General features: G+C 41.9%; 1 pseudogene; it reads left to right on the forward strand.

Annotated features, from left to right (window-relative positions):
• Positions 1-5,943, forward strand: part of LOC111971833 (transducin-like enhancer protein 1) — a 63,589-nt pseudogene extending 57,646 nt beyond the window's left edge.
• Positions 5,944-8,161: the final 2,218 nt, after the last annotated feature.

Raw genomic sequence — 8,161 nt, forward strand, 5'->3', positions numbered from 1 at the left:
GGTTAGAGCTGAGAGGAGGAGAGTTGGTTAGGCTGGAGGAGGAGGAGAGTTGGTTAGGGCTGAGAGGAGGAGAGTTGTTAGGGCTGGAAGATGGAGGGTAGAGCGGAGGCAGGGGGGCGAAGCTGAGGAGGCAGGTTAGGGCTGCGAGAGGAGGAGTCGAGGGTGGGAGGAGGGTAGCGGCTGGAGGAGCTGAGCTGAGGAGGAGGAGGGCTAGGGCTGGAGAGGAGGAGGGTAGGAGGAGGGTAGGGCTGGGAGGGTGGAGGAGGAGGGTAGGGCTGAAGGAAGGAGGGGGTAGGGCTCGGAGAGGTGAGGAGGAGGAGTAGAGGCTTGGAGCTGGAAGGGAGGAGGAGTGGTAAGGGTGCTGAGAGGGAGGAGGAGGAGACGAGAGTTAGAGGAGAGGACGGGATCAGGCAGAGAGGGAGGAGGATAGGGCGGAGAAGAGAGTAGATGACCGACTTAGAGCAGTGGAGGAGGAGGAGAGCACATAAGAGTAGAGTGAGAGGTAGGGCAGAGAGTGGAGATGAGGGGAGAAGGGTAGAGGGAAGAGAGCAGGGCAGTGGGCTAGATGATATGATCACAATCGATGGCTCTGGGGTTGATGTTGATTGTATCTTCTGCTCCCCAGGCAGCTTCCAGGGCCAACGTGACTGGGCGCGCAGCTGTAGTATACTCTCACGATGGGACCAAAACTGTGGACAGGGAGGGTCTGGACAAACACAGTACGCTCTCGGACCTGAGGAGGGACGCAGGCTCGGCAGACGACTTCACCTCACAGGTACAGACACCAGCTGAGACTAGATCAGACCAGTATTCACAGTGTCTCAAGAGTAGAAAATTTGATTCTAAGAATATACTGAATATACATTTTACTCCCTTACTTTTATGGTGAAAAAAATCAAAAATCTCTGCATGAAGCCTCCTTATCATAAACAGTCCCACCTTGTTGACGTTGTGTTTCCAGGACACTTCATGAGCGTCCTTTAAAACATTAAGTTACCAGCAGGTGTCTTGATAATAGAAAAATGCCAGTGAGTCAGTGCGTTCCTGCGCCACATTTGCAACTACTTTGGAGTGTTTGAAAGAGTTTGATATTTCTTATTGATTCAATCCATTATACAATCTAGTCTGTGATACAACAGTTAAGGACTTATCTCTTGTGCTTTAGACAGATGATTTCACAAGATATGCCTAAATACTTAGAACCATAAGGCTAAATAAATAATACAAATCTTCTTTTTGATTATTTAATTAAACTACATATGTGTTATTTCAAGTTATCCTTTTCCGAGCGCAATTTCACATTGTAAAAAAAAATGTTAACTTTATTGTGTTAGATGAAAATCTAGGACCTTTTTCCAATGATTTATATAACATTATCGGCAAGTGACTTGATGCCTTACTGTGCCAAAGCAATTAGTTGTGTGTTAATATATTGGTAATATTATAAAATTTCCACTTTAACAACCCATCATGTATTAAAAAAAAGGTTATTGCATGCTAACATACAGCTGCCTTGAAAAAACTATTTGCCCCTTTATTTGTTCTCTTGTTTACTTATTTTGGAATATGAATTGCTCTTTAACTAAACCTAATATTAGATAAAGGGTACCTGGGCTGAACAAATAAACCTGTTTGATAACTTTTTCATTATTAATAAACAAAGTTATTGCAACACGCCTTTTGAAAAGGAATTGCCTCTTTACACTCAATAACTGGTTTGTGGCCACCTTATAGCTGCAGGATGACTGGCAGAGCCAATGCTTCCTGATTAAGTTTCATCAGTTCTCTCACACTCACTAGTGGGGAGGAATTTTGGTCCACTCTTCCATGCAGAACTGCCTTTAACTCAGCGACATTTGCTCGTTTCAGGTCCTGCCACAACATTTCAATCAGGTTTAGGTCTGGACTTTGACTAGGCAATTCCAGGTTTCTTTTCAGCCATTCTGATGTAGGACTTGCTTTTTGTGTGTTGAATCATTGTCTTGCTGCATGACCCAGCTGCGCTTCGCTTCACACATGAATTCTAGCTCTATCAATTCTCTGATACAGAGCAGACATTCATGGTTCTTTCAAGATGGCAAGTTGTCCATGTCCTGAGGCAGGACAAACTACCAAACTACCACAACGCTGGATCCAAAAAGAACATTTTTGAATTCATCTGTTCATAGAACATTCTTCCAAGAGTCTTGATATCATCCAGGTGCTTCCTGGCAAACTTGAGTAAACTTTTTGGATGACATGGGTCCCATTATGCCTGGCGGAAAACCAAACACTGCATTCCACAGTAAGAACCTGCTACCAACGGTCAAGTATGGTGACGTTTGGGGACCTGGAAGACTTATGTATGTTTTTGAAACGTGCTAGAGTTCACAGCTGGCGATGCTATTTGATTGGTTATTCCCCATTTGCAACCAATGCTCCAATGGCATCATCACTATCTTTTCTTTGCAGTCAACTGTTGTGATTACCAGCTGAGATAAAACCTGTGTGTTGATTTTACTCCTAGCTCAGTGTTCGTCTGAGCAGCCTGTCTTAACACCTCATCCTAAAATCTACTCTGACCGCTTTGAGTGTTTTAGTCTTAACACGATCCTAAAAGCTTTTTCTGAGATTGCTATGTGGATACGGCCCCAGTACTGTACTTCACTTGTTAATATATATGGAGTGTGCCTGCATTTTCCGATTTTCTGGAAACCCGATTTGCCGTTAGCTAAATATTGGAGATTTTATGTGTCCATGTGTAGTATTATTATTATTTATTTTTTACGTACTGCTGCCCCACTCCGCTCCTATGTAGCGGCTCTCAGTAGTGATTGGAAGTTTGGTTTCTTTTTACTGACTCAATCTTTTCAACTCATTCAGTCAAAATAAACAAATCTTTCGACTTCATTTGATTTCAGTATGCTCAGAGCACGCAAGACCCACCTTACCGGCAAACTAAAACTGGAATCATGATTCTACAAGCTTCTAGTTCACTGTTGGAGGCTTATTTGTAGCTGTCATTTGTGACTGTTTTAAGCACGCTTTTATAAGTATCAATGTACCATACGATTATTTATTGATGGCTTTGCAAACGAGGTCTAGTTGTGGCCACAAAGGACTAGATTGGAACGACTTTTGGCGGAACTTGCTGTGGCTTGACTGTTGCCGGGGAGATTAGCACAATATCGTTTGACTGCAGCAGCCCCCAAATGAATTGTTGAGTGTTGAGCAGAGGCGTGTGTTTGTTTTGGTTCTACAAATCTGTCTGTCATCGATAACATTCGCCTAATCAATTAATTGCGTTCATTTCTGCACCATGTGCATACACATTATCAGTTCTAAACATGTATTTTTTCTTTGTCAAACGTATCCACAGCCACAGGCCTAATATACAAGACCTGTCGCTCCAATTCAGTCATGTAATGAGCTAGTTCTTCTTTCTCGCTTGCTCTCATCCTCTCCCTCCCTCCAGATCTTTTCTCTGGGCTACTGTCCTACAGGAGAGTGGCTGGCAGTGGGCATGGAGAGCAGTAATGTAGAAGTGCTGCATGTCTCCAAACCAGACAAGTACCAGCTGCATCTCCACGAAAGCTGTGTGCTCTCCCTCAAGTTTGCCTACTGTGGTACGTACCACACTGCTAATTGTTCCAGTCAAATGTTTTCTCGTGTGATCTTGAGGACAAAATAACATTTTAGTAATTTAGCAGACTCTCTTATCCAGAGCGACACACAATTAGTGCATTCATCTTAAGCTAGCTAGGTGGGACAACCACATATTTCAGTCATAGTAAGTACATTTTCCTTCGCTAATGTATCTATGAGCAAAAGGCTAGTAGGAAAATAAGAAAAAGGGAGGGAGACTTTAAGATACTCTTTTGAATAGGTAGGGTTAGCCTGAAATGACTGTGGCTCACAAAGCAGAAGTCCCTTTCTCTTTCTCCCGGTATGCAACACACTAGCCAACCCTCTGTCATGCTGCATCTCCTCTGCCCATCTCACATTGTGTGTGTCTTTGGTTCTGCAGGTAAATGGTTTGTGAGCACAGGCAAAGATAACCTTCTGAACGCATGGCGGACACCCTATGGATCAAGCATATTCCAAGTAGGTCCCCGCTTTGATTTACTACTGGTTTGTGCCTTAAACTTTGTCACTAGAGAAATTATATTTCAAGTGCATTTGTTGGATTTCTAATTAATTAAGCCATTTATTATATAAATCACTTTTTTTGTAAGGATATTGTCTCTGTGAATATGGCCTGTGTGTGTGTAACTGGAGTCTTTAAAAACAAAAAAACATTTGTTTTTCCAGTCAAAGGAGTCGTCTTCTGTGCTCAGCTGTGACATCTCCCCTGATGACCAGTTCATTGTGACAGGCTCGGGTGACAAGAAGGCCACTGTGTACGAAGTCATCTACTGAGGAGGGAGCACTCTGATTGGATAAAGTGTGGTTGAGGCTCCCTTGGCGCACCAATGGACTGTAAAGAGAGTGGTGGGCGTCGTGGAGACCAGAGACACATTGTACTTTGTTTTATTTACTTTTGTAAAGGATGCAGATGAGGGTAAAGTCGAATATCTGGAACTTTGACCTTAAAAAAAAAAAAATGCTCAGAAAAAGCTGGTAGTCTAGCGACACAAAACGTGGGATTCCTCCAAAGACCTCTGTTTTTCCCCCACCTTTTCCCCTCTTTTTTTTACAAAATGAAAAAACATATTTTTTTAGCCTTAGAATTCATGAGCAGTAGGACCATGGGGTTGTGAGTGCTGGGGGGGGGGGGGGATGGACGGAGGGGTGTGTGTGTGGGTGGGTGACCACAGTTTTGTGTGTAGCCTTACCCAGTCTCTGCTCGTATCACTGTCTGTCTAGCAGATGGCATGGCGGACAGACAGTTTGCTGTGAGATTCCAATGACTAAAGGTGGTTAGATTCAGCAGCAATATGATTGTATTGTAATACATGATAAAAGGACAGAACACTATCCAGAATACAAAACTAAAATTTGTGTTCACAGTATTCTGCAATTTCAGGGAAATGGCTACTTACATCAACACTCAACAATTACATGTTTTCTATTGTATTTGTTAGGGCACATAGACAGGTATTTTCACTACTGCATCGTGACCTTTGAACTCAGTATATATCAACTGTAAATAAAACTCTAAAGGCAAAAAAATGACATTCGTGGGTTGGATTTGCTTAGAGCCGGGGAGAAAAAGAAATGGGAAAAGCAACTAAATTGTATGATGGTTTGTACATTGTAGTTGAGTATCTTTTAAGTGCATATTCCCAAGAGAAGCAGGACTGTGACTAACCACCATACAAGGCTGATGGGTCTGGAAAGGTTGGTAAGATGTCTGCAGCCACACAGCTTAGTAGGAGCTTTGATATGAGTCTGGCTGACTGTCTGCTGCTTTTAATGTCATTGTCTCATTGTGTCCTTAACTGGAAGTGTGGGTGAGGAGGACCTGCCTCTAACTTCAGTGTACTCTTAACCCTTCCCTACACACACCCTGTGTATTTGCTCTCTATAGTACAGCTTTGCTCAGAACAGAAGCCTCAACCATGAGTAGGTCTCATATCCAAAGGTGGACATGTTCCAGGAGTGGGGAGTTCTGCCTGTGTACAGATGGATAATGATAACACAATGTGTTCAAAGCTACTGTGCCCCCCTATAAATCTGAACGGTCTGAAGAGTACAGCAGCGATGTCATGGAGGCCCCCCAGGGCCATGTCTTTATAATGGACTCTCATTAGAAGTGGGATGAAGTGACCCTGGCCTAGACATTTACCTGGAGGAGCTGGTGATTTATGGGATGATGGAGGTATTCTCTAGATGGGGAGCCGGTGTGTACTGGCCAAGGAATGGACCTGTGGGCTAGGTGAAAGATGTTAAGGCTGGGGGAATGATGTGGGCAAGAGTAGATCTAGGTGATGTAATGAGACCAATAAACTATTTTGTATGGTTCTTGGTGTCTTCATACTGTACTGCATGTCTCCAACATTCAAAACTGCATTCAATAAGAAAAATGAATACTCAGGCACTTAAAAGATGAACACTTTATTTTTTCCAGTCGTAGTATTTCTTGTAGAACACATGGGAAATTTGTTAGAAATGAAAACAATGCATTTTTTTAAAGTTAATTGGCTTTAAGTCATTAAATAAGAGCACTATTCAATCCGTAGCGCTGAAGAGCTGTGCTACAGTGCGGTAGAAATTTAAACGCAATGTTCCCACTTTCAAGGAGACTTCATTAACGGTAAACACTGCATATGTCGGCTCAATCGAAGATGACCCTTAAACTTCAATCGCGCTACGGCTTGAATTGAGCACTTAAAAACAAAAGTCATTAACTGTCGTAACAGAGAAAGCAGGGGCTGTGAAGGTTTTATTGACAGTGACCACGTTTACATGCACACCAATATCCCGTTATTCTGGATACTTAAGTATTCCGTTTCTAAGTTGACACATAACGGGATATGTTTTACAATAACCCGAAAAAGCTTGTATCCCGGTTATGAGAAAACCAGATAAAATGCCTGGGATGTGCTAATCTTAGACGGGATACTGTGGCATATAAACATTTTATCCCGTTTCGAATATCATGGGTGTTGTGATGTTTTCATCTGATTGTCAAACAAATCACTTCAAAAAGTAGTCTTCCATAATTTATTTTGCTTAGACTCCATACTGGACCGTATAGCTTACTGACTACTTTCACCCTTATTTTGACAAATTTCTGACATTTAGTAGGCCAGATTATAATTTCCATCGATAGAATGAATGCATTAGTAATCTATTTAACACCAGTAAAGTTGTCTGTTTCGTTTAGGGACCGGGGAGAAAATGCAATAATTTAAACAGTGGAAAGATTGGACCTGTGCAAAATGTCTGAACGTGATCAGTTTGACTGGTTTTAAGGAAATGAAAAGCTGATAAAATGATGAAACACGTTTCCAAAAAGACTTGTTTGTCTTGGGTGCATATTTTCATGTGGTTGAAATACTGTCTGCTTGCATAAGTGTCAAAGATAAAACGCATTACACACCATTTTCCCCAAGAGATCATTTTTCTCACTCTAGTTCCTAACAAAATTTACATTCATTGTATAATTTTACTGCAAGAAATGCATAATTCAGCAGGAGTTAATATTATATTACACTACATGTGAGGTTATAGACCTACAGTCAGTGTCCATATTTCAGTTACTATTCCAATTAACCCATATGAACTTAAAATTAGGAATATTCTGTTTATTCATGGTTACAGGGATACTTACGATAGGGATATCAAAGGTGCATGTAAATAACTGATCCAAAATAAGACCTTAAGCGGGATATGAGCTACAATCCGGAATACATGTACGCATGTAAACGTGGTCAGTGAGCTGAGAGACACTCACCCGCAATAACATCTGCTAAATATGTGTATGTGGCCAATAAAATTTGATTTTGAATTGAGACTGTCTATGGCTGACAGGCAATAAGAGTGGGGTGGGGAGGCAGGCACCATATACTGTACACTTCCCAATGTCTCTTCACCTTTCCCCAACACAGCGACATGACCTAACACCTGCTGCTGTATACTGACTGACTACAGACTGAACAGAAACACTGAAATAGCATAACACACTAATGACTGAAAACCTACATAAGTACAGTTATCACTTCTGCTTGAAACGGGAACAAAAACAGGAGTCGGAACAAGCCTTCCCCAAAATGGTAGCCCAGTTTTAGGGCCCATGTGGTGTTGTGAAAAGGGTAGTACAGTCCAATGCCTGTCACCATCACCAAGGAGAAGGACACATCAGATAAAAAAAGAAAAACAAAAAGACAAATATATTTCCCTCACCCACTTGTGTGTCACTAGGTCGTGTAGTGTATCGCTTCATTTTGCTCTCCAAGGCCAACGTACAGACATAGGCAAACACAGCACCATCTTAAAACATAAAGCAACAACTATTCAAGTAGCTTGAGCGTGACTTAAAACAAATGTACACATTAAGCTCTGTGACAAGTTCTATCGAAGCAGGGTTTTACAATATACGTGGATATCATCAATTTCCTTTTCTGCTACACGTTGAAGCATGTATTAAACAGGGAAGTTAAATGAGCATTAAACGGTGAGTGGTGTCAGGAGAACAAGCCATTGGTAAGCATGAAGATGAACAGCATAGCCCAGTGTT

Source organism: Salvelinus sp. IW2-2015, linkage group LG13 (assembly GCF_002910315.2).
Source record: "Salvelinus sp. IW2-2015 linkage group LG13, ASM291031v2, whole genome shotgun sequence".
NCBI classification, from domain to species: Eukaryota; Metazoa; Chordata; class Actinopteri; order Salmoniformes; family Salmonidae; genus Salvelinus; species Salvelinus sp. IW2-2015.